The following is a 6,341-nucleotide window of genomic DNA, read 5'->3' on the forward strand; positions in this document are numbered from 1 at the left end:
TGGTAGTTAGTGAAATCTTTACATAACTCGTTTCGTCTTGGTAAGGGCTAGTTGATCGAACCACTAATTTGATGTGGTTGATCATGTCTTTATAGGTTTTGTCAATAATTTCGCGAACGAATGTCACTTGAAAGGTTGTAACTTTTCATGATAAAATGTGTTTGTTGAAAGACAACTCTTCAAAAAGATATTACGGTTCATTGAATGTATAAGTTCCTTGGTTTATAAATCGAAGAACCAATTGATGAAAATGATAAAAATTGACAATAACTTGGATTTTCATATCGATGAATGTGTTATTAATTGGATATTTGAAGAAGTAGACTTACAAGACCATCCACAGTTATCATGATGTCACTTTAAGTGTAGTCAGCGGTCTGCCGATATATCCTATTTTATAAGTTTTGTTTTGCATTATAATAAATATCTCGCAGTTATTGAGGGGTATAATGATGCAAATTGGATCACTAGATCAAACGAAATAAAATCCACAAGTAGATATGTTGTTACCATTGGTGAAGGAGAAGTGTCTTGAAAATCGTCAAAACAAACTTGTACCACCCACTCCACCATGGAGTCTAACTTTATAGCTTTAGACATGATCAGTGAAGAAGTTGAATGGCTCCGGAATTTCTTAAAAGATATTCCATTCGTCCCAAACTCGTTGGCATCAATATGCATACATTGCGATAGCCAAATGAGAATAGGTAGCGTAGGGAGTGTTTTATGTGACGGGAAATCTCGTCACATACAACAGAGAAACAATACCATTAGACAACTACTCTCTAGTGAAGTTATCACTGTTGACTACGTAAAGTCAAGAGATAACGTTTCAGATCCACTTACAAAAGGCCCAACTAGAGAGGCGGTTGAAAGATCATCGAGGGAAATGGGTTTAAGGCCTAGGACTTGTCATCATGACAATAATTCTACCTAGCAGACTGGAGATCACAAGAGCTAGGTTCAAAGAGATCGAACAAGTTATGAATGACAGTTCAACATTGTCAAATAACTCAACTTATTCTCGTGATGCAGACAATGTCCAGAAACAAGGATAAAGCGATAAGGCTTTTTAATGATTTCTAAGTTTGGCAGATATGACCAATAGTGTATCTACGGAATAAAACATTTAGGAATCACCTAAGTGAGAGTGAATTGTAAGCCGCTTTAAGGAAAATGATAAGTAAAGACCTATTTTCTATGCACTCATGAAGCAAGGCGGTGTTCATGGCTGAAACGAACATAACAATGAGAACTAAAGACGATTAAGAGTTAATTGTGTGATATATGGTTGTCTAGATATACAAACAAGCTCGACGGTTCAAAGATATCAGATTTACCGAGTATATCCGACATACGTTCACTACGGAAAGTTTAAAGGAAAATACAATTAATCTTTACTTGCAAATCACACAATTGTTCGTGCGTTTCTTTATCATAGAGGCATTCCCCATTCATGTGGGGGATTATTTGGTATTTTTGGTGTGAATGCGAAATGAAAGTTTTTATTTCCTTTGCCCTTTTTGGAAATGCAATTTTTGCAGAAAAGGCACATGCCTTTTCAGAGAAGACACATCTAATCTCTTAATTAACAGACACCTGTTGTTGGCTATAAAAATCTAGCCATCTCTTCAAATTTTCCTAACGAAAATTTTGATCTTCTTCTTCCTTCTTTCTACACTTCAAATAATTATTGTGTGTGATTTCTGCCGTCTGTTGCATTCGTGTTCATCAGGGTTTGAGGTACCGCTACGCTAGTGAATTAATTCTTCTATTCTGGGAATATATAGTTCATAACCTCGATACATTGAGGGACATAGTTTACTTAAGAACACACTGTGAGTTCAATGGGCTCGAATTTATTTTCCTGTCTTTTCATATTCTGTTTTAGATTTTTTCCGGATACATATTGACAACAATAGCTTGTATAAACCATTGTCAGTGCAATAGCTTATATAAATTGTCACTTTAGAAAAGAAAAAGGTAACAAAAAAATTCATACTTTCAATTGTGAATTTTTCGATTGCAAGAAGCTTCCAGAAAGCCTAATTTCCTTTACATTATAACAATATGTATTCTCATTTTCTTTTGTTAAAATTGTCTTCGTTTTCCAAATAAAATTGTTCAAAATTTCAAATCTTTGAATTGATCAAATAGTTTGTTTGTGGGGTTGTACTTAAAAGTTATAAAAGTAATAAATCAACCATAGTTCCTATTCCAGTTTTCCATTCACGTTTAAAAAATTCAGGAGACTAGCTAGCATGCACCGTAATTCAAAAGATTAGAAGGTCGTTGTATACTTCCCATTCAAATGTTTTATTGTTTTTCTCAGGAATAGTATTAGTATTCTCTGTGAGTTTTTCTATTCATTTCTACAACTAATTGATTCTGGTTAGGCTTTCTATACATGTTTCAGTTGTGTTGTATTCGCTCAAAATAACAGTATCGTTTTTTTTTTCCTCTTTTCCCCTTTTCCTACACTCTATAGTAGCATTCCGTATGTACTGATTCCATATTCACTGTGCCTTACACAATGTGTGCAATCTTTAACTACAATTATGTTATCAAAGCTTTTGATCCCGTCAACTCCATCAAATTCAAAATAATATTTGAAGTCAGCCTACTAGCATCTGGAGTTGAAAGTGTCTTTAAAGATTGACAATAACCAGTTTTTCTTGAATTTGTTGAAGGTGCAGAGAACCAGTTTTGAAGAGCTCCAAAGAGGTGGTAAAAGGCATGTTTGAATCAGAAAACAAAGAGGAAGAGAAGTGCAAAGAACGCAATAGTGGTAAGTAACAATGTTAATTATGTGATAGATTCTTAGATTCTTGTGGTTACTCTATTCATAGCATCATGATTTCCCTCCTCGGCAGTGGAGCAATGTAGAATACACAGTGAATCAAGCAACGTTCAGTTTGAATTGTTAATGTTGCACTTCAAAATAATGTGATTTCCCTGGGAATTATGGGACATACTAAAAGTAGAGATCTACAAAAAAACTTAAAGAAGTTTCTCTTTCAATTTTGAATGGCTAATTTATTATTGGGCAGCCTAAGCTTAAAACTGAACCATGAGAGGACTCTTGAAATTAGTTTTCTCACTTAATGGACATGTAAGTATCTACATATGCTATGAAATGTGCATTACTTAATTTAGCCGTGCAACTAAGATGACATAATTAGGGTACTGCTAATTCTGTTGGATTGGTAGTGTATAAAGTTTAATAAATTTCTTTGATGACGTGGGATCGGGTGCAACAAAAATGATCAAAAAGTTAGCAAATGTTTTAAAGGATGTTGTATTTGAGGTATACTACAAACTCTTTAGCAAAATAAGACCACCGACGTGTAAAATGTTATCATTAGCTCACTTATAGGACTGAAGGCATGTTTAAAGAATAGTCAACTGTCATGATCTAATCGATGTTTCTGTACTTTTAGTGTCTTATTTAAGTATTTGTTGTAATATTTGTGTAGTTGGCCGTGGGGAGTGCTTTGGAGACGCTGTGCAGACTGATTGGTGATGGACAAATACATATACTTGGGGTTTACACAGTGTTTCAATCGCTCCTCATTGGGATACTCTGCACGATATTAGTACTGGCAGTAAGAAATCATCAGGCCAATCTTTTCACAAACATCAAGGATTTACAACGAGCCATTCGACCTTGCTTGGCTTCTCGAAATAACCATGCTTCGTAATAGTGTTCAGCCTGTAATATCAGGTGTTGCTTTTATTCTATTTTTACTATTTCTATTGTTGAAAGTGCCTTCGTCGTTTTGTATTTCTTATTGTGATCTGCTTGTGGAAAATATTTTTTTGCAGTTGTTGCTATTGGAGGTGGATGGCAAGGTTTAGTGGCTTATATCAAATTGGGATCTTACTATGTTTCTGGTATTCCTCTAGGATATACTCTTGCTTATATGGCTAACTTGGGAGTCGTGGTAAATAAATTCTCATTCTGAAAGTTACATATGTATTAAGTATATCAAAGTGTAATCTCAGTCTGCATTTGTAAGCATCTTTTATGGGAAACTACTGATGTTGACTAGGAAACACTTTGTCACTTTGTACTTTTGCATCTCATAACTTTTTTCAACCAAAAAGAATTATGAGAGAAATTTAATTTATTCCAATTTTGGATTTTATCTTGCAGGGTCTATGGGGAGGAAAGATCCACAAGCTCACAAGTTGGTAGTAAGAAAATTGGTTTATTGCAACCGATTCACGTCTTTTGGAATTTCATATCTCAAAATGATGGCTTCTCATTTCTTCTCTCCTTCATAGGTACAGCCTGCTGTCTCTATTTACTGTTCATGTCTAATAAAGGTCCTTACAGTTTATTGCTTTTCTGAGACTCTTACTGGTATTTTTTTTTCTATGCTTTAGTAGTGACAATGGCCGTAGTTGTTGTTTTTGTTATTATATATGTATTTAATTTGCTAATTGTTATTCATGATCTGGATCTTGGGTGATCTATGGAAAGATCATTAGGCTAAATCATGTCATGTTTACCTGCAAATATTAACCAGTTATGGCTAAATCATGTCATGTTTACCTTAATTTGCATTATATTTTTCATCGTATAGAATTCATGTTGTAGTACATTTTAACAACTTGGTCTTCTTGAATGCGAGAGGTAGTGCATTGCGCTACGTAATCCAAAATTCTCGATCTTTGGGTGAAGAAATCTTATATTTGTTAAACCTTTTTTGCTTGAGATTTGTTTATTTTCTTATGTTTCTTTCGTAGTTTTTATAATAAAGAAAACTATGTGGAAGAACACTATTTTCTGTGGTTATAAGGGACCTTGCTCTTCACTTCAGAATATGTGGAACTGAGAGTATCATTTTTAAGGCATCTAAGTATATTTGATGTAATTGCCATAGGTCCTATACAAGCCCAAAGACGAAACGTTACTGTAAGGCACCATGAAGCATCTCAGCGGCCTATGGACGTAAATGTAAAAAAAAGGACAGTTGTGCACCTCTTTATTTACTCGCAAAGCTTTAGACTTTCACTCTTTTTTTCTTCAAATGATGAGGCTATAATTTAGATGAAATTTTATTGAACACGGATGAAATAACATAAATACAGTTGGATGACCTCTCAGATGAAGGGAATATTAGAGGTGAAAACTTCAAAATTTATGAGTTCTATTGGCATAATCTCTCTAAATTAAATGAAAGCATCAGGGAGTTAAAAAGTTCCCACTGACTTTGAGTACTTTATATATGAATCCACCTTTATCTTTTTGATACTCACAACTTCACAGGCACGGGGAGGTCAACTCAGTACTCATATGAGAAAACTGAAAAATAATAAGATGGATCATGAAGAACATAAGCGCTAATTAAAAAGTTTAATCTTTTCCTCCAATTTGTTTTTACAAAGAAGCATGTTGTGCCTGATGAAGTCTTGAAAGAGGCAGCAGATTTGGTAATGGATTTGACAAGAAGTTGTCAATTTTTAATTTGTTATCATGTTTCCTTTACGTGTTGCATTGGTTTCAAGAGAGTTGTCATGATGTTCTTTTGTGTATGTATGTGTGTGTGATGACTACAAGAATCATAACCTTCTGAAAATTTTCTGGGAATATGAGATGTACAGAGGAAGGGTATCACTGCCATCGCCCAAGAAGCTTGGCCAATTTTTGAGTTGAACAAACTAAGAGGAGAAGGTCTTGGTTACTTAAAAATACAATTTTGATGTAATTTTTCGTTGCTAAACTTACAATCTCCTGTTTCAACTACTATTTGTCAAAGGAATTTAAAGATCAGTGTGGTGCAATTTTGGCAACTTTACGATGGATAATTCAATATATTTATTTCTTACAAGACGTTTATATTATTTTATTCATGAAAATTAGCTAACCATCATTTGAAATAAGACTGATCCAGAAAAATGAGAGTATAAAATTTGTACAGTATGTCACACATGGTTCATATACATTCATTTCTATTATCTCTCTCCGCTCTTTTTGTTCAAAACAATCTGCGCATCGCGCGGGTACGTATACTAGTTAATAGTTAATTCTTCATACTTAAAAAACCGGATACGGCAATTTTTCTTCAAGGCATTAGTGCTGAATAATGGTTCGTTCAAGACATGGAGCAGATGAACAAAATATTTATTTTATATTTAGAATGACATAAGATAGGTGATAGAAATTTTTTAATTTGAATTTTCAATTCTACATTGTTTTCAGGAATACTATTCCATATAATATCTTCTCAATTTTAGGATAATATTTTACTACGTTACATGATTTCATTTAAATTAAGTTGAAAGACAATGTTTTTCAAATTTAAATATAAATCATGGGGTTAAATATAAATGTG

The 6,341-nt window shown here is 33.7% G+C and overlaps 1 long non-coding RNA gene across 3 annotated transcripts; it reads left to right on the plus strand.

The window, feature by feature from the left end:
* The first annotated feature begins 2,356 nt into the window (after positions 1-2,356).
* On the plus strand, positions 2,357-5,271 carry LOC132045649 (uncharacterized). Of its 3 annotated transcripts, XR_009412497.1 has the most exons (5): positions 2,357-2,788; positions 3,477-3,724; positions 3,826-3,944; positions 4,157-4,287; positions 4,890-5,271. It is a non-coding gene; the product is annotated as an uncharacterized LOC132045649 (long non-coding RNA). The 3 variants fall into 3 exon arrangements; XR_009412495.1 differs by lacking the exon at positions 4,890-5,271 and having other exon boundaries at positions 2,359-2,788; positions 4,157-4,666; XR_009412496.1 differs by lacking the exon at positions 4,890-5,271 and having other exon boundaries at positions 2,359-2,788; positions 3,826-3,894; positions 4,157-4,666.
* The last annotated feature ends 1,070 nt before the right edge of the window (positions 5,272-6,341 follow it).

Source organism: Lycium ferocissimum, unplaced genomic scaffold, assembly GCF_029784015.1.
Source record: "Lycium ferocissimum isolate CSIRO_LF1 unplaced genomic scaffold, AGI_CSIRO_Lferr_CH_V1 ctg7499, whole genome shotgun sequence".
In the NCBI taxonomy this organism is placed as follows: domain Eukaryota; kingdom Viridiplantae; phylum Streptophyta; class Magnoliopsida; order Solanales; family Solanaceae; genus Lycium; species Lycium ferocissimum.